The 20,193-nt window shown below is 41.3% G+C and overlaps 1 protein-coding gene across 6 annotated transcripts in view; it reads left to right on the plus strand.

The window, feature by feature from the left end:
• Positions 1–20,193, plus strand: part of LOC130282771 (pulmonary surfactant-associated protein D-like) — a 179,257-nt gene that overhangs the window by 93,549 nt on the left and 65,515 nt on the right. For 2 of the 6 annotated variants that reach the window (XM_056531446.1, XM_056531447.1), the window contains exons 2-4: positions 6,526–6,599; positions 12,058–12,142; positions 13,916–13,988. The gene's annotated coding sequence lies outside the window, so the exon portion shown is untranslated. Of the gene's footprint in view, positions 1–6,525; positions 6,600–8,311; positions 8,393–10,799; positions 10,829–12,057; positions 12,143–13,915; positions 13,989–20,193 lie in introns of those variants that run through there. The other 4 variants (XM_056531445.1, XM_056531449.1, XM_056531448.1 and 1 more) reach the window with 4 other exon arrangements.

A 20,193-nucleotide genomic window follows, 5' to 3' on the forward strand; every position in this document is an offset into this window, starting at 1 on the left:
GCCGCTGTTTCACGCCCTCCCATAATCCCCTGCCCCATGTACTCACATGTGGATCCACCATCTTAGGTCTCCAATAGCCTGGAACGCTGTAAAATGGAGTTTAATGAAGCGATTTGCGAGATCGAATCGCGGCGATATTCGCATTCGTTGCGAATCAAATTTTTCAGGAAATTCGTAGCGAATTCGGGTTCGTCAACTTCGATTCGCTCATCTCTAATTAGCATGTTCATTATTTTTGCAGAATCAGCTGTAAAATGCATTCCTGTTTATTAAAATGGCACATTTACTATGGGCATAGCAATGACTTGCTTTGCCAACGGCTGATAGAGATGAAATATCTGCCAAAGATCCCATAGTGTAAATGAGTCCTAACTTACAGTGTAAAATGCCTTTTAAATACACCCATGTGAACATACCCTTTGTGGTTTTGGCTTTTCAGAGTCAGGCATTAGACATGTGCAATTCATTTCGACACGAATGCTAATTTATACAAATTTTACCGTTTTTGGCTGTTTGGATTGATCTGAACGCACAAAAATATATTTGGAACATTTCCGAATAACCACGATAATAAGAACATCAGATTAATGAATACATTTGTAAAATAATGAATGCATTCGTAAGATAACGAATGCATTCGTTAACCGTAAAACGAAAATAAAGAATGTATTTGATTTTTTTCAATTGGTCCTTGGGAGTTCACATGATCGGAGTTCATTGTTACATAATACCTTTTAGCCAATTAGCTTATTCCAGTCGATCCCTACTGAATCACAGACACTGAGGCTGTTTATTTAGTTGTGAGGTCGTCCTGTGAGAGTTTGCCTGGTGTTACTGGAGTGTGGAGTCACTGGATTTGCAGAAATGGACAGTTTACCTGAGGAAAACTTGTTTTGCAGTTGTCTCTGTGCCAGAAGCCAAGGTAACACCTGCTATTTTTTTACAAGAGAGGATCAGCAAGGCCTGCATCAGAAATAAGCGATAGAAATAAGCATTAAAACGAATAACAAAATTGTCCAAAAATGAAAGTGAAACAAATGATATATATATATATATATATATATATATATATATATATATATATAAAACGAAGAGATCCGAAATAACGAATGCATCCGACAGCCAAACAGTTTTCAAATAGAACCGAAAAAAAATATATATGAATGCATTCGAAAACAGAATAAAATGAATTACTATTTCCCGAAGGTTTAACAGAACCAAAAAAAAATGTTATCCGAAAAAAAAAAAAACGCAAATTTTGGTCGTGCATAAGTCTATCAGGCATTCACTTCTACCTAACATCTGTGCACAGCATATTTAATACAATAAAAACCACATGTACTAATTTTGCAGGTAGTAAACAAATGTGAAATGTAAATTATCTTATTGAAGAAAGCAACTACTTTCTTATATTGTGTCCTTATAAAACATTTTGTTAAAGGGGTACTCTGCCCCTAGACATCTTATCCCCTAGCCAAAGGATAGGGGATAAGATGTCGGATTGCGTGGGTCCAGCTGCTGGGACCCCCCCCCCCATGATCTCTCCTGCAGGACGCCCTGTCATCTGGTGCATGGAGCGAACTTCGCTCCGTACTTAACGACTGGCGATGCAGGGGCCAGGTGAGGTCACGTCTTGCCACCTCAATGCAAGTCTATGGGAGGCTGGCATGGCGGCTGGGACCCCCGATCAGACATCTTGTCTCCTATCCTTTAGATAGGGGATAAGAGGTCTAGGGGGCATGAACATGAACATGAACTAGAACGACCACCACCAGTTTACTCTCTATTTATATTACACATTTACAGATGAAACTCAAAGTTAATTTCTTTCAGTAATGCAACTTAAAAGGTAAAACTAATATATGAGAGAGACTCATTACATGCAAAGTAAGATAGTTGTAGTCGTGATTTGCCATAATTGTGATGATTATGGCTTACAGCTCATGAAAACCCCAAATGACTATGATTTGGGGAGCCATGTAATCTGCTGGTGTTGGTCCACTGTGCTTCAAAAAGTTCAGGGTCAACGCATCCGTCTACCAGGAGATTTTGGAGCACTTCATGCTTCCTTTCCTTTTAAGTTGCATTAATGAAATGTATTCAATTTTTCAAGTTTCACCTGTATTCACTCCAGTTACGCCATTTCTCAGTACACACGAGTATTTACATATAATGCATTTTAAGGATATATATATATATATATATATATATATATATATATAGTAAGGTGCAACTTTTTTCTCTATTCCCGTTCATACACAACCTTAATGCTCACACGTTTCTTGTAAGATTCCAATTTTCCTCCTCACCTCACTCTTGTTTTGTTCGCATTAGATGTGTTTTTCTAGATATGCAAGTACTCTATTCACAATAACATGTTTCAGATGAAATAATACTTTTCCACATAGCGTTTCTTTATGATGTACAAAACAGAATTTTTTATTCAACACCTAGCTTTTTTTTGTGTTCATATTGAATGCAATTTTTCTTTAAAATTGCACATACATTAGAACACACCTGTGTTGCTTATTCACTAAGTCTCTACTGTCCACCATATGTCATAGTGAATCTGTTCAACTCAATAGAGTTAGAAGGATTAACAGAAATATCACAATTTTTTTCATACAGTAATCCAAGATGGAGAATCGGCACTGTATAAAATGAGCTTCTAGCTCTCAAGTGTGTGCTCTGCTCCTCTGGTTTTGACCCCAAACCACAAAATCCAAAGGCAAGTGAAGAAGCGGCACTCCAAGATAAATTAATGGCTGTATTTATTCACCCATCTTGTGCAAAATGCATTTTGCACAAGATGGGTGAATAAATACAGCCATTAACTTATCTTGGAGTGCCGCTTCTTCACTTGCCTCTATAATTTTTTCATATGTGTAGGTCCTTCTATAGTGATAAAGCACTTGGATCAGCAGTGCTGCACAAATCTCTTGTAAATTGCATTCATTGTTCAAAATATCCATCAGTGAGTAGGACCAGGAGCCACACTCTCACTCTATTTATTGCACATTTAATTTTCAGTCCCGTATTTGTTAAAGTGCATATATAAAAATGTTACGTGTAAAAACCTGATATCCTTCTGATTGGATATTCACAGTAAGTTTTTCTTCGGTCCAACGTGTTTCATTAGCCAGTTATTCATCGGGAACCTTTAATGGCATTACTTTTTCAACCATTTCCATGTGCTCATGTGCAGCTCTGATGGCAGTCGTACACTAACTAAATGTAACTCACTATTTTAGGAGAACTATCTCCTCCCTTCCCTGAACCCTTCAATCACCTCATGACACGTCATTCATGTGACATGACTGATAAGGCTGACCGGAGCTTTGCTAGGCTCAGATGCAGAGGTAATACAATGAGTGATGTTATCTCAGGTATGCATTAAAAGCCTCGTTCTGAGAAAAACCATCCTATTCACGGACTGATAGCTTGCGTTCCATTTATTGTATACAACATATAGCTCACATGATGCAGCATGGATATAGAAAATAACAAATCTTACCAGCTACTGTTAAAATGTTACTTAGCTTATTTTAATCACATATTTATTTCAGGATCATTAAACCACTAAGCCAATTAGACTTCACTGTTATCCACTCAGCTTCATGCTCATAGGGGGTCGGGACTACCTCTATTACTTGTACCTTTAGTCCATCATGGTGTTGTACAAAGTGATTCCCCGCTGGTGTGTCCCTTGCATGTTCAATGTCACCAGTGTGCTCCTGTACATGTTTATTTAGGGGTCTTTAGGTTTTTTCCACATCATTTAGGGGGAATGTACATTGTAAAAGATAAATCACCACTTTTTGTTACAATTCGTGAATGGTCTCAACTTGAACTCAGATTTCGTACTCTAACTCACAAACAATCTATGAGCTCTAATAAAAGGACAAACTGAACATTTTCTACACAGTTGTGTATCTATTGTATCCTTTGAGAGCCATGTGGGACTAAATTTTAATGGTTTAAAATTGCTGTTTGTTAGAGATGACATCACTCATTGTATTACCTCTGCACCTGAGCATAGGTCAGCCTTATCAGTCGTGTCAGATGAATGATGTGTTTTTAGGTGGTGTGGCGCACTAGTGCTACTGACTGGGGTGCAGGGTGTATAGATTCTGTGCATGATGCCCAAGATTTTGGGGGCAGCCACGGGGAGTTAGACAGATGGTGGTACATGACAGGGAGGTTAGTTGTATCACTTTGTGACATAAGGGCACAGTTAACATACACGGTCTGAGGATACCACAGCTTCACCTGGACCAGGCATGGGATAATAAATAAACTGATGCCAGGTCATGGATAACTGTAACATGAAAACTTGTGCAAAAGATGCTGCTGAGGCATTGACATTAATGCCCTTTGACGGTTTGCTTGCAGTGTGTAACAGGTACTCGCCGTACATTTTTTTTTCATCTTATCTTCTAATAGTCTAAAGTCTTTCAATTTTTAACAGACAGAACCATATGAGGGTATGTTTGATGTGGCCCTTATTGTACTATGTAATGACATCACTAATGTTTGCCTAAAATAAAAGTCACTCAAATTTGACCAAAGTATGTTCAAAAAACTGCCAAGGAATGGAAACAAAATTTAAATATTCTGTTTTTTAAGACATACACAACATTATGTAAAATATTACATATGGGCCCAGATTTATCAAACGTTGTGAGAGAAACTGTAGAGATTTTTCCACAGCAACCAATCACAGCTCAGCTAACGAGCTCTGGTAAAGTGAAAGCTGCGCTGTGATTGGTTGCTGTGGGAAAATCACTCCACTTTTACTCTCACATAGTTTGAGAAGTCTAGGCCATTGTCTTTATTCTGTAGGTCAATATGATTGCATTGATACCCAATTTACAGATATATTTTTTGTAAAATGAATATGCTTAACCCCTTAAGGACCGGCGGTTTTTCCGTTTTTGCATTTTCGTTTTTTGCTCCTTGCCTTTAAAAAATCATAACTCTTTAAATTTTGCACCTAAAAATCCATATGATGGCTTATTTTTTGCGCCACCAATTCTACTTTGTAATGACGTCAGTCATTTTGCCCAAAAATCTACGGTGAAAATTGAAAAAAAAAACGCTGTTTTGTAACTTTTGGGAGCTTCCGTTTCTACGTAGTACATTTTTCGGTAAAAATGACACCTGATATTTATTCTGTAGGTCCATACGATTAAAATGATACCCTACTTATATAGGTTTGATTTTGTCGGACTTCTGGAAAAAATCATAACTACATGCAGGAAAATTAATACGTTTAAAATTGTCATCTTCTGACCCCTATAACTTTTTTTATTTTTCCGAGTATGGGGTGGTATGAGGGGTAATTTTTTGCGCCGTGATCTGAAGTATTTAACGGTACCATTTTTGCATTGATAGGACTTATTGATCGCTTTTTATTCATTTTTAAATGATATAAAAAGTGACCAAAAATGCACTATTTTTTTGCGCGCACGCCATTAACCGAGCGGTTTAATTAATGATATATTTTTATAATTCGGACATTTCCGCATGCGGTGATACCATATATGTTTGTTTTTATTTTTATTTACACTGTGTTTTTTTTTTTATTGGAAAAGAGGGGGGTGATTCAAACTTTTAATAGGGGAGGAGTTAAATGATCTTTATTCACTTTTTTTCCCACTTTTTTTTTGTAGTGTTATAGGTCCCATAGGGACCTATAACACTGCACACACTGATCTTCATCATTGATCACTGGTTTCTCATAAGAAACCAGTGATCAACGATTCTGCCGCATGACTGCTCATGCCTGGATCTCAGGCACTGAGCAGTCATTCGGCGATCGGACAGCGAGGAGGCAGGTAGGGGCCCTCCTGCTGTCCTGTCAGCTGTTCGGGATGCCGCGATTAGCCGCGGCTATCCCGAACAGCCCGACTGAGCTAGCCGGGAACTTTCACTTTCACTTTTAGCCGCGCGGCTTCGCTCTGAGCGCGCGGCTAAAGGGTTAATAGCGCGCGGCGCCGTGATCGGCGCTGCGCACTATTAGAGGCGGGTCCCGGCTTCACTATGACGCCGGGCCCGCCGTGATATGACGCGGGGTTACTGTGTAACCCCGCGTTATATCAGAAGAGCAGGACCAAGGACGTACCGGTACGTCCTTGGTCCTTAAGGGGTTAAAGGGGTACTCCGGTGGAGAACTTTTTTTTATTTATTTTTTATTTTTTAAATCAACTGGTGCCAGAAAGTTAAACAGATTTGTAAATTACTTCTATTAAATAATCTTAATCCTTCCAGTACTTATTAGCTGCTGAATACTACAGAGGAAATTATTTTGTTTTTGGAACACAGTGCTCTCTACTGCATCACAAGCACATTGCTCTCTGCTGACATATCTGTTCATTTTAGGAACTGACCAGAGCAGCATATGTTTGCTATGGGGATTTTCTCCTACTCTGGACAGTTTACACCCCTTAAGGGAACTATTGCAATCTTTTAATGGCAATCAATGTTCAATGGCAGCATAACATTGATCAGTTTTGTCTTTGCTAGGTTTCTTCTACGTGCTGACCAACAATTGAGATACTGCACGGTAATTGAGCCTCAACCAGACAGCACTGACCAGGGTAAGAGACCTCTTGGTGTCATGTGAAATGATCTTCATCAACAACCTTTAGGGATGACCCCCAAGGGGTAAGACCCTAAATTAGAAACCCCCCTTGTTAAAATCTTATTTTTTATTAACACTCTCTTTAACAAGCAAATCCCATTGCTACCCTAAGATGTAGTAGAATATTTAAAACTACAGCCACTGCTCATTGTTCATATGTTAGTCAAATTATAGCGATCATGTCTCTCATGGAACACTTTGTACACCCCTGAGATTGCTGATTGATACTGTGAATAGTTATATGATGGCAATAAATTACGGCTGCTGATTAAAACACAATTTTAGCCACCCTCTTCCGACCTTTCGTCAGCGACCACTGACTTTATCAAGGAAGCGAGGCTAATGGCTCCAAGACCGGGTTCCCTGTTTTATATTAGTTCTGTTTGTGACATTTAGCTGACTTCATCTCTCAGTGCATCACTATGCGCCAATCATAGCTCTGCTGGTCACTATCGCATCATGCTCGCAATGTACCACATGACTTCCCCTCATCCAATGTATAAGCTTATTGTTGCGCATGCGCCAGAACTTAGGAAAAATCCTATGCACTGATCACTAGAGCGCCTGCGCAGTCCGTAAATTCCGATGCATTTCTTCATCACCATCTCGGACTTCTCGCGTACCTGATCTTAGCTGTCACAATTTCATTGCACAGTACTTCTATGCTGCCATATACTTCATTATATAATATATTAATCCATAATGCCACAGATTAGTCTGTTCAGAAGCTGTGATATATTTGTATATCTCTTATGATGTAATTTAGACATACCCCTGGGTACCTCCAATAAGTGAGTAATAGTAATTATATATACATGCATATGTGTAGTTAGAAGTATCCAAATTTATTTAGAGGTGTTTTCACTATTCATAATCATGAGTGTATACACTCAATAGGTTTTACATATAGATGGGAGTCATGGGGGACCTCTTATTAATACTAGCGTTCGTGTGAACAGATAATACTTATAAATTAAATTATAGTGCTGTGATAAATCATTGCCCATAAAATATTGCCCATAATAAATAAATAATAATTACATAAATTGTAATAACCTACGCATAGCTCCCCATGTGATAACCAGTCTATACCAATTGTACTCTGAACTAGTGTTGCTCGCGAATATTCGCAATTCGAATATTATTCGCGAATATCGCATATTCGCGAATTCGCGAATTTCGCGAATATAGCGCTATATATTCGTAATTACGAATATTCGTTTTTTTTTTTTTTTTTTTTTTTTTCACAGTACACATCACAGTGATCATCCCTCTCCGCTTCCAGCTTGTGTGGTGTAAAGAAGGCTGTAATACTACTGTGTGAGACTGGCGTGCGAAAATTCGCATATGCGAAAATTAGCATATGCTAATTTTCGTGTATGCGAATTTCCATATATGCTAATTTTCGCATGCACGTATTTTCGCATACGCGAAAATAAAACGCGAATATGCGAATATTCGCGAATATATGACGAATATTCGTCCATATATTCGCGAATATTCGCGAATTCGAATATGGCCTATGCCGCTCAACACTACTCTGAACCCATAAAGGTAATGGCTCTCATGTATGATATCGAAACATATACCATATGTATAATCTCTATATCAACTTTCATGTTGCAATAGTTGGTTAATAATTGATGATTTCCACATTTCTGACTCTAGAAACTAACCAGTTTGACGCCATCACACCCTCACACTCAGATACCCACAGTGCATCCCCAGAAACCACCAACAAACTCCCAGGTCAGTGCCTATCCTACTATAGTATTATTACTTGACCTCCAGGTAAGTATCACATATCTGCCTCAACAGTTGCTTTAACAACGGTATAAGACCCTCTCTTAGCAATATGACCAATCAATTATGACTACAGCATAGATCTAAATTCAGTGTTGCAATATTTTATAGGAACTATGTAGTATAAATGACTAGCAAAGATGATCGGTAATCCACCAATCCATATGTGAGATGCTCCATATACACACCTTATGGAATCTTCTAACAAAAATGTATCCACTAACCAGGTACACCATAAGGTCTCTCACTACTGACACCCTTGCAAAAATTATATCTAGTAATCCTATCTATAAGTTTAATCCAAGAATGCAGTGAAGGAGAACCCTTCGCTGAATCCTGAAGAGACTCTACTGTTCAGCCGGTAGATCCATTTAGCTCAGGGGTCCTCAAACTTTTTAAACGGGGGGCCAGTTCACGGTCACTCAGACCGTTGGAGGGCCGGACTATAGATATCATAACATGAACAAATTCCTATGCACACTTATATATCTCATTAGTGGACTACCACTTTAAGTACACCGCACAGTCCCCCCCCCCCCCCCCCACATTAGGTTGGCAATATAGATCCCCCCACATTAGGTTGTAGTTCCCACACATTAGGGTTGGCAGTACAGTTCCCCCACATTAGGATTGGCAGTACAGTTCCCCCACATTAGGTGCAGTACAATTCCCCCACATTAGGTGCAGTACAATTCCCCCACATTAGGTGCAGTATAATTTTCCCCCACATTAGGTGCAGTATAATGTTCCCCCACATTAGGTGCAGTATAATTTTCCCCCACATTAGGTGCAGTATAATGTTCCTCCACATTAGGTGCAGTATAATGTTCCCCCACATTAGGTGCAGTATATATCCCCCAAATTAGGTACAGTATAGCTCACCACATTAGGTGCAGCATGTTCCCCCACATTAGGTGCAGTATAGATCCCCCAAATTAGGTGCAGTATAGCTCCCCCAAATTAGGTGCAGTATAATGTTCCCCCACATTAGGTGCAGTATAGCTCCCCACATTAGGTGCAGTATAGATCCCCCAAATGAGGTGCAGTATAGCTCCCCACATTAGGTGCAGTATAGTTCCCCCACATTAGGTGCAGTATAGATCCCCCAAATTAGGTGCAGTATAGCTCCCCACATTAGGTGCAGTATAATGTTCCCCCACATTAGGTGCAGTATAATGTTCTCCCACATTAGGTGCAGTATAATGTTCCCCCACATTAGGTGCAGTGTAATGTTCCCCCACATTAGGTGCAGTATAGCTCCCCACATTAGGTGCAGTATAATGTTCCCCCACATTAGGGGCAGTATAGCTCCCATTAGGTGCAGCATGTACCCCCACATTAGGTGCAGTATAGATCCCCCAAATTAGGTGCTGTATAGCTCCCCACATTAGGTGCAGCATGTTCCCCCACATTAGGTGCAGTATAGTTCCCCCACATTAGGTACAGTACAGTTCCCCCACATTAGGTGCAGTACAGTTCCCCCACAATAGGTGCAGTATAGCTCCCACATTAGGTGCAGTATAGTTCCCCCATATTAGGTGCAGCATGTACCCCCACATTAGGTGCAGTATAGAACCCTTAAATTAGGTGCAGCATGTTCCCCCACATTAGGTGCAGCATGTTCCCCCACATTAGGTGCAGTATAGATTTCCCAAATTAGGTGCAGTATAGCTCCCCACATTAGGTGCAGTATGTTCCCCCACATTAGGTGCAGTATGTTCCCCCACAGACATACAGCCTCCAGCCATACAGTGTATGGCTGGAGGCTGTATGCCTGTGTTCTGCCCCCACTTCAGTGCTCCGACCACCACTCCTCCCGTCTGGACATAGCAATAAGTCCCAGGAACGAAGGAGCGATGGTCGGAGCACCGAAGCTGACGTGCCACTGGTAACACTTACCTAGCTGGCCAGCGCACGTCCTCATCGCTGCCCCGCTCCTCTGCGCTCCGTTGCTATGGGCACACGCATGGCATCAGTGACGTCCCTGCGTGTGCCACCTTCCCGGCGGCCCCTGTATTTTTAAAGTAAACACAGGGTCTCCGAGAGCGCATCCCTGTGTCCCGAAAACATCTTTTGCGACACAGGGATGTCCCAGGCAGCGGCGGGCCGGATAAATGTCCTCGGCGGGCCGCATGTGGCCGGCGGGCCGTAGTTTGAGGACCCCTGATTTAGCTTCTTCCTTAAGCAGTATTCGATCCACATCACCTTTCCTTTGCCCAATCTTGATTTGTCAAAGGCCCCAAAATTTTATCAGATCTATTTGATTGTTGTGTACCAATCTAATGTATCTGGCCACCGGGGTATCCATATTGGTACTGATTTTGCTTAGATGTTTCCCTACCTTTTTCCTCAGCTCCTGTGTGGTCTTTCCCCGTCTGTGAGGTTAGTAAAGTTTTTTGTATTTGGACAGACTTTATATGCAGAGCAGTGACCACATGGGAATAAACCAGGTGGTGGGGTAGGCATCCAAGTTTGATGCTGTGGTTTGATTTCATCAAGATGGCTGTGGACTAAAATGTCCTGTAAGCTTGGCCCTTTCCTAAAAGTGATGCTCAGTTTAAGGCCGATCTTACCTGACAGATCAATATCGTCTGGTAAAACATGCCAATGTGTCAGGAGAATCCTGTTAATTTGGGTAGTGTAGGCGTCATAAGTCCCCACAAGTCTGATTGTGGAGGCTTGTGATTTCTTCTGACTCGATAATCAAAGTAATGCAGTTCTATTTCTTCGCCGAGCTCTATTAAATGCATACCTCATGTGTTAAGCAGGATATCCTCTGTCCAGAAACTTAGACATCAGGTTCTTACTTTCGATTGCAAAATTATGCTCCTCCAAGCAATTACATCTCGCTTTGAGATATTGTCCAATGGGGATGATTTTTCTCAGAGGTGCTGGGTGCCCACTTCTCCAATGGAGGAAACTGTTGGTTGCCGTTTGTTTATGGAAGATGTTTGTTTGTATTTTATTTTCTGAGTCAATATAGATTGTCAAGTCCAGAAAATGTATGGATGCTCCTCCCTCTTCCATGGTAAACCTCATACCGACATCCTTGGTGTTTAACTGCACCACAAATTCCTTAAATAAAGATAACGCCCCATCCCAAAAAATAAAAATGTTGTTGATGTATCTTCCCCAAAACAAAATGTGCTCTGTGAAAAAAAACAAATCTTAACTGAAAACCTGTGTGCTCTCCCACCATCCTAAAAACTAATTTACATACTTCGGTGCACAAGTGATCCCCATGGCGGTCCCCTTTATCTGATAGTAAGGGGTCCCACCAAAGAGAAAATAATTGTGCGTGAGGATAAAGTGAATAACAAAAGAATTGTATTTGTGAAAGTGCATACTTCCGTGTCTAAAAAGTTGCTCACTGCAGTGATCCCCAGGTGATGTTGAATGTTACTATAGAGTGATTCTACATCTAAACTCTTCAAAATTGTGGTGTCCGTGACTGATAAATCATTGATTTTGAGAACAGAGTCCTTTGTGTCTCTCAAGTGAGAAGGGAGGGAAGATATAAAAGGTGACAAGATTTTATCAATGTATGTGCTGGCTTTCTCAGTTAGAAATAATGGGACGGGTGTTTGAGATATATTTGTGTTCTTCCTCAGATAGCATGTCATCAGCCCCGACGGACAATAAAATCTCTACCTTCTCTTGCCGATATTCCACGGTGGGATCCCTCGTCAGAGCCTGGTAAGTTTCATTATCATCAAGCAACCTATGGGCCATATTAATGTATTCCTCTGTCTAGCAGGACAATATTTCCACCCTTATTGGATGGTTTTATTATAAGTTGTTTGTCCTGCTGCAGCGTTCGGAGCTCCTGTTGTTCTTCTGGGCTAAGGTTGGAATGCTCAACACATTTTCGGCCGAATTTGTTTAATTTTTTGAGTGACCAGCTCTACAAATACATCTATCTTTGAATATTTTGCAAAGGGAGGAGTAAATACAGATCGTGGCTTCAAGTCCATAAAGGGAGCCAGGCCCTCCTCCTTTATTCTCCTCCATCAGTGACTGTAAGGTCTCAATAGCTCTTGTTTCATTCACTCGTATAGATCTCTCATCCTGACTGTTCTGGATATGCCACTTGTGTAGGGCAAGTTTGCGGGCAAACAAATAAATATCTTTTACCCTCATGAACTCCTCAAATTTAGGAGTCGGGGTAAAAGATAGGCCCTTAGAAAACAAGGACCTTTCTGATGGAGTCAAATGATGAGAGGAGAGGTTGAAAATTTGCCTACTGTCCCTATGTGGAACTGTAATTTGGTTAGTAATCCTCTCTGCTCCTCCTGCACCATTGGCATTCGATGTGGTCACAACTTTATCATTACTCCCAATGGATTCCAATACACATACCCCGTTAGGGACTCGTCAAAAGATGGTAATAACTCTAATGTAGACTGCCCTTTCTCCCTCATTCCCCAAGGGGGAGTGCTCCCGTGCCTACCTACTCCATTCATGTTTACGCTAGCATTATCCTGACCCCATATGCGTTGTATTACTGCCGTTCGCCTACAGTCATCATGTGTACCTATCATATCGGTCACATGATCCGAGACTGAGGTGGCAGCATTGGGGTACTCAATGGATTGGGTATAGGAAACGGGGGTATTAACAAATCCTGATTGGGGTTGTTGCCACCTCCCCCTAAAAAAGTAGTAGAATTGAAAAACAGATGTCTATTCAATGGCACTATAGGTCCTGTGTTGGTAAGCCCATGGGGGTTGTGGACATATTGGGAAATGAAGCAGAGGATCCAGATGTGGATCCAGCCTGTACATTGCATTTTGAATTTTGTTGGGGTCTGTTTGGGGACTCCGGTGCCCTATTAAATGCTGCTTTTTTCCTTTGGATTTAAAATTACCTCATTTATATTTGCGTTTGGTACCTGTAACAGATTGATTACTAGAATCAGAGTAATATTCAGTACCTGATGTATCAGATTCAGACCTTCTTTGTTGGGCGGAGGGCTGTATTGTGCTGCTCTGATCTGTGGGTTCCGTTCCTTGTAAGTGTAAACCCTAGCTGTAGCAAAATCTGTATAGTCTCGAACGTACTTGTGATGCTTCCTTTCTTTTAATCCGTTCTTATAACTGTCCAGTTTTCTTAGAGTGCACCAAACTCTGGGTTTGTTGACAAAGATTGAATTTATTTAATTTCTGTATCGAGTTGGTTGGTAACTTGCTCGTGAACGTAGCTATTATGGTAAAGCTTTTTAAAGCTTATGCCATTGAACCTGTGGTTTTATTAACATTTTATCTTAATAGTTTGGACATTCCTGCACGGGCCATTTTTTTTTTTATTACATTATTTTATTTTAAAAAATTGGATTCCAACTTTTATCTTTTTTGATAAAAAATGTTGTCACTATTGTTTGCACCCCTTAGGGGAACTATTACTTGCAATTTTTTAATGGCAATAAAAGTTCAATGGTAGCATAACATTGATCAGTTTTGTCTTTGCCAGGTTTCTCCTCCCTGCTGACCAACAATTGAGATGCCGCACGTGAATTGAGCCAGACAGCACTGTCACAGACAGGGTAAGAGACCTCTTGGTGTCATGTGAAATCTTTACCAACACCACACCACCAGAACAAAAGTTCAAACCCTTTTTGTGGCTGAATCTACTTGGATTGTGCAGTTTAATAGTAGGGTCACATGTAGCGCATCTGCTGTGTATTTGACTGTGCATATCCTGCTCGCAGCAGCAATCTGCCGCTATGGGCAGACACATAGGGAGCTGCGAGTTGCATGTGATGCATAGCTCTCCAGACATCACGGCTGCTCCCTGAGCTAGACCGAGAGCAGCCACGATGTCTGGAGTGCTGAGCATCTTTCGCAACTCACAGCTCCTTTTGTGTCTGCTCGTTGCAGCAGATTGCACAGGGGGAAACAGCTGGAGGCACACTCTAGGGACAGGCAGTAGCGCATTCGCACAGTCTAATACGCAGCGCATGTGCTACATGTGACCCTACTCTAAAGGCTTCATATTGTACAGCATTCTGATGATTGATGTCAAGCATAAGCAGGGTGTCTTGGCTCCTACGAGCAACTGTTACTAACTGTATCTGAAGCAAAATCAACATCTGAGCTAACATTTAGGTGGCATTGCAGACACAGGGCGTACATGTTCACATTATGGTCTCTATAGTTTGTTGTGTATTTTTAACCCCTTAAGGACCGAGCCCTTTTTCACCTTAAGGACCAGAGCACTTTTTGAACATCTGACCACTGTCACTTTAACCTCTTAAGGACCCATGACGTATGCATACGTCATGGGTCCCGGTCCTGCGATATAACGCGGGGTCACACGGTGACCCCGCATCATATCGCGGCGGGCCCGGCGTCATAGTGAAGCCGGGACCCGCCTCTAATAGCGCGCGGCACTGATCGCTGTGCCGCGCGCTATTAACCCTTTAGCCGCGCGCTCAAAGCTGAGCCGCGCGGCTAAAAACGAAAGTAAAAGTGCCCGGCTAGCTCAGGGAGCTGTTCGGGATCGCCGCGGTATAATCGCGGCATCCCGAACAGCTGTAGCACAGGAGGAAGGTCTCTTACCTTCCTTCCTGCAGTCCGATCGCCGAATGAATGCTTCAAGCCTGAGATCCAGGCTTGAGCATTCAATCGCCTAAAACACTGATTGATCCATTCCTATGGAGATGGATCAATCAGTGTAAAAGATCAGTAAATGCAATGTTATAGCCCCTTATGGGAGCTATAATGTTGCATAAGAAAAGTGTAAAAAAAATCATTAACCCTTTCAATTATCCCTTCCCCTAATAAAAGTTTAAATCACCCGGCATTTCCAAAAATAAAAAAAACATTATGTAAATAATAATAAAAATAAACATATGTGGTATCGTCGCGTGCGGAAATGTCCGATTTATAAAAATATACCGCTTTTTAAACCGCTCGTTCAATGGCGTACGCGCAAAAAAATTCCAAAGTCCAAAATAGCGCATTTTTGATCACTTTTTATACCACAAAAAAGTGAATAAAAAGTGATCAAAAAGTCTGATCAGAACAAAAATGGTACCGCTAAAAACTTCAGATGACGGCGCAAAAAATGAGTCCTCAAAGCGCCCTGAACACAGAAAAATAAAAAAGTTATAGGGGTCAAAAGATGACCATTTTAAACGTATAAATTTTCCTGCATGTATTCATGATTTTTTTCGGAAGTGATACAAATTCAAACCTATACAAGTAGGGTATCATTTTAACCGTATGGACCTACAGAATAAAGATAAGGTATCATTTTTGACAAAAAATGTACAGCGTAAAAATAGAAGCCCCCAAAACTTACAAAATAGTGTTTTTTCATCAATTTTGTCGCACATTGATTTTTTTTCCCGTTTCACCGTAGATTTTTGGGTAAAATGACTAATGTCATTACAAAGTAGAATTAGTGACGCAAAAATTAAGCCATTATATATAATTTTAGGTGAAAATTTTTAAGAGTTATGATTTTTTAAAGTTAAGGAGGAAAAATTGAAAATGAAAAAACGGAAAAAGCCCGGGTCCTTAAGGGGTTAAACATTAATAACTCTGGAATGCTTTTAGTTATCATTCTGATTCCGAGATAGTTTTTTTCGTGACATATTCTACTTTAACATAGTATTAAAATTTTGTCATAACTTGCATCCTTTCTTGGTGAAAAATCCCAAAATTTGATGAAAAAATTGAAAATTTAGCATTTTTCTAATTTTGAAGCTCTCTGCTTGTAAGGAAAATGGATATTCAAATTAAATTTCTTTTTGGGTCACATATACAATATGTCTACTTTATGTTTGCATCATAAAATTGATGAGTTTTTACTTTTGGAAGACACCTGAGGGCTTCAAAATTCTGCAGCAAATTTCCAATTTCTCACAAAATTTTGAAATTCGATATTTTTCAGGGACCAGTTCAAATTTGAAGTGGATTTAAAGGGTCTTCATATTAGAAATACCCCATAAATGACCCCATTATAAAAACTACACCCCCCAAAGTATTCAAAATGACATTCAGTCAAAGTGAAGGAGAAAATTCAAAATCTTCATTTTTTACACTCGCATGTTCATGTAGACCCAATTTTTGAATTGTTGCAAGGTGTAAAAGGAGAAAATTTTTACATATATTGGTAACCCAATTTCTCTCGAGTAAGCACATACCTCATATGTCCATGTAAAGTGTTCGGCGGGCGCAGTAGAGGGCTCAGAAGGGAAGGAGCAACAAGGGGATTGTTACGCCGAGCGCTCCGGGTCCCCGCTCCTCCCCGGAGCGCTCGCTACACTCTCGCTCCCGCAGCGCCCCGGTCAGATCCACTGACCGGGTGCGCTGCGATACCGCCTCCAGCCGGGATGCGATTCGCGATGCGGGTGGCGCCCGCTCGCAGATGCGCACCCCGGCTCCCGTACCTGACTCGCTCTCCGTCGGTCCTGTCCCGGCGCGCGCGGCCCCGCTCCCTAGGGCGCGCGCGCGCCGGGTCTCTGCGATTTAAAGGGCCACTGCGCCGCTGATTGGCGCAGTGGTTCTAATCAGTGTGTTCACCTGTGCACTCCCTATGTATACCTCACTTCCCCTGCACTCCCTCGCCGGATCTTGTTGCCATTGTGCCAGTGAAAGCGTTCCCTTGTGTGTTCCTAGCCTGTGTTCCAGACCTCCTGCCGTTGCCCCTGACTACGATCCTTGCTGCCTGCCCCGACCTTCTGCTACGTCCGACCTTGCTTCTGTCTACTCCCTTGTACCGTGCCTATCTTCAGCAGTCAGAGAGGTTGAGCCGTTGCTAGTGGATACGACCTGGTCACTACCGCCGCAGCAAGTCCATCCCGCTTTGCGGCGGGCTCTGGTGAACACCAGTAGTGACTTAGAACCGGTCCACTAGCACGGTCCACGCCAATCCCTCTCTGGCACAGAGGATCCACCTCCTGCCAGCCGGCATCGTGACAGGGATTTTGGAGAGAACATTTTTCTGAAATGGTTTTTGGGGGGCATGTCACCTTTAGGAAGCCCCTAGGGTGCCAAAACAGCAAAAAAAAAACATGGCATACCATTTTGGAAACTAGACCCCTTGAGGAACGTAACAAGGAATTAAGTGAGCCTTAATACCCCACAGGTGTTTCATGACTTTTGCAAATGTAAAAAAAATATATATATTTTTTACCTAAAATGCTTGTTTTCCCAAAAATTTTACATTTTTAAAAAAGGGTAATAGCAGAAAATACCCCCCAAAATTTGAAGCCCAATTTCTCCCGATTCAGAAAACACCCCATATGGGGGTGAAAAGTGCTCTGCTGGCGCACTACAGGTCTCAGAAGAGAAGGAGTCACATTTGGCTTTTTTGAAGGAAATTTTGCTCTGGGGGCATGCCGCATTTAGGAAGCCCCTATGGTGCCAGGACAGCATAAAAAAAACCACATGGCATACCATTTTGGAAACTAGACCCCTTGGGGAACGTAACAAGGGGTAAAGTGAGCCTTAATACCCCACAGGGGTTTCCCGACTTTTGCATAAGTAAAAAAAAAAAATAATTTTACCTAAAATGCTTGGTTTGCCAAAAAATTTACATTTTTACAAAGGGTTAAAGCAGAAAATACCCCCCCCCAAAATTTGAAGCCCAATTTCTCCCAATTCAGAAAACACCCCATATGGGGGTGAAAAGTGCTCTGCTAGCGCACTACAGGTCTCAGAAGAGAAGGAGTCCCATTTTGGCTGTTTGGAAGGAAATTTTGCTCTGGGGGCATGCCGCATTTAGGAAGCCCCTATGGTGCCAGGACAGCAAAAAAAAACCACATGGCATACCATTTTGGAAACTAGACCCCTTGGGGAAAGTAACAAGGGGTAAAGTGAGCCTTAATACCCCACAGGGGTTTCACGACTTTTGCATAAGTAAAAAAAATATATAAATTTTTACCTAAAATGCTTGGTTTCCCAAAAAATTTACATTTTTACAAAGGGTGAAAGCAGAAAATACCCCCCAAAATTTGAAGCCCAATTTCTCCAGATTCAGAAAACACCCCATATGGGGGTGAAAAGTGCTCTGCTGGCGCACTACAGGTCTCAGAAGAGAAGGAGTCACATTTGGCTTTTTTGAAGGAAATTTTGCTCTGGGGCATGCCGCATTTAGGAAGCCCCTATGATGCCAGGACAGCATAAAAAAACCACATGGCATACCATTTTGGAAACTAGACCCCTTGGGGAACGTAACAAGGGGTAAAGTGAGCCTTAATACCCCACAGGGGTTTCACGACTTTTGCATAAGTAAAAAATAATAATAATTTTACCTAAAATGCTTGGTTTGCCAAAAAATTTACATTTTTACAAGGGGTTAAAGCAGAAAATAGCCCCCCAAAATTTGAAGCCCAATTTCTCCCGATTCAGAAAACACCCCATATGGGGGTGAAAAGTGCCCTGCTGGCGCACTACAGGTCTCAAAAGAGAAGGAGTCCCATTTTGGCTGTTTGGAAGGAAATTTTGCTCTGGTGGCATGCCTTATTTAGGAAGCCCCTATGGTGCCAGGACAGCAAAAAAACAAAAACACATGGCATCACATTTTGGAATCTAGACCCCTCCGGGAACGTAACAGTGTTACAGTGAGTACTTACACCTCACAGGTTTTTTGAACAGTGGGCCGTAAAAGTTAAAAATATGATTTTTTTTTGCACTATATTGATAGTGTTACCCCAAATGTTTCATTTTCACATTGGGTAATAGGGCAAAAGGCCCCCAAAATTTGTAGAACAATTTTGTCTGAGAAAAAAAAAATACCCCATATGTGGATGTAAATTGCTCTGTGGAAGCACTACAATGCTCAGAATAGAAGGAGTGAAAATTTTGTTGAAATTGAAGTCGGGGGTCATGTGCATTTATAAAGCCCCCAAAAGCAAAAATAAACACACATGTGACACCATTTTAGAAACTACACCCCTCAATGAACGTAACAAGGGGTACAGTGGGAAATAACACCTCAAAGGTTTTTTGAAGTGGTCCATAAATTGGAAAATTTTATTTTTTTACACTAAAATGCTGGCGTTACCCAATTTTTTACATTTTCACAAGGGGTAATATGAGATATTGGGTTACAAATTTTTGAGGGCTTTTCCCCCTGACTATAAAAATACATCCACATATGGGGTAACGTGCTGGACGGGCGCACAACAAGGCTCAGAAGTCATAGAGGTCACTTTGTATTTGTGGCCTTTGGCATTTCAGTAGCTGACGGTTACATACATTCCGAGGAAAATACAAAAATGAAACACCCACATGTGACACCATTACAGAAAGTACCCACCCTGAGGAATGGGTATAGGGGTAAAGAGGACATTTTTAACGCACAGGTGTTTCCTAAATTTATTTTCCAGGAATGGATGAAGGGTAGCTTTTGAAAATTGCAATTTTAAACCTATGCTCTGCTTCATCTTTCTGGAAACAACTAACATGTGACTCCGAAATGTCGCCTGGAAATACGACAGAGCTCAGCGAGAACTCTTCGCATTTGAGGCGGATGTTTGTTACGGACCTAACAGTTACATACATTCAGAGGAAAATACAAGAAAGGAACACCCACATGTGAGATTATTACAAACAGTACACCCCCTAGGGAAGGTGTATAGGGTGAAGTGGAGATTTGAAACAGACGGGTTTTCCCTTCATTTATTTCCCAGGAATGGATGAAGAGTACTATGGGGGGAAGAAAATTGCAATTTTAGAACTGATATGCCAATTATTTTCCCAGAATGATGACCCAGAGTACAGCCAAAAGTAAAAATG

This window comes from Hyla sarda, chromosome 7 (assembly GCF_029499605.1).
Source record: "Hyla sarda isolate aHylSar1 chromosome 7, aHylSar1.hap1, whole genome shotgun sequence".
Lineage (NCBI taxonomy): Eukaryota > Metazoa > Chordata > Amphibia > Anura > Hylidae > Hyla > Hyla sarda.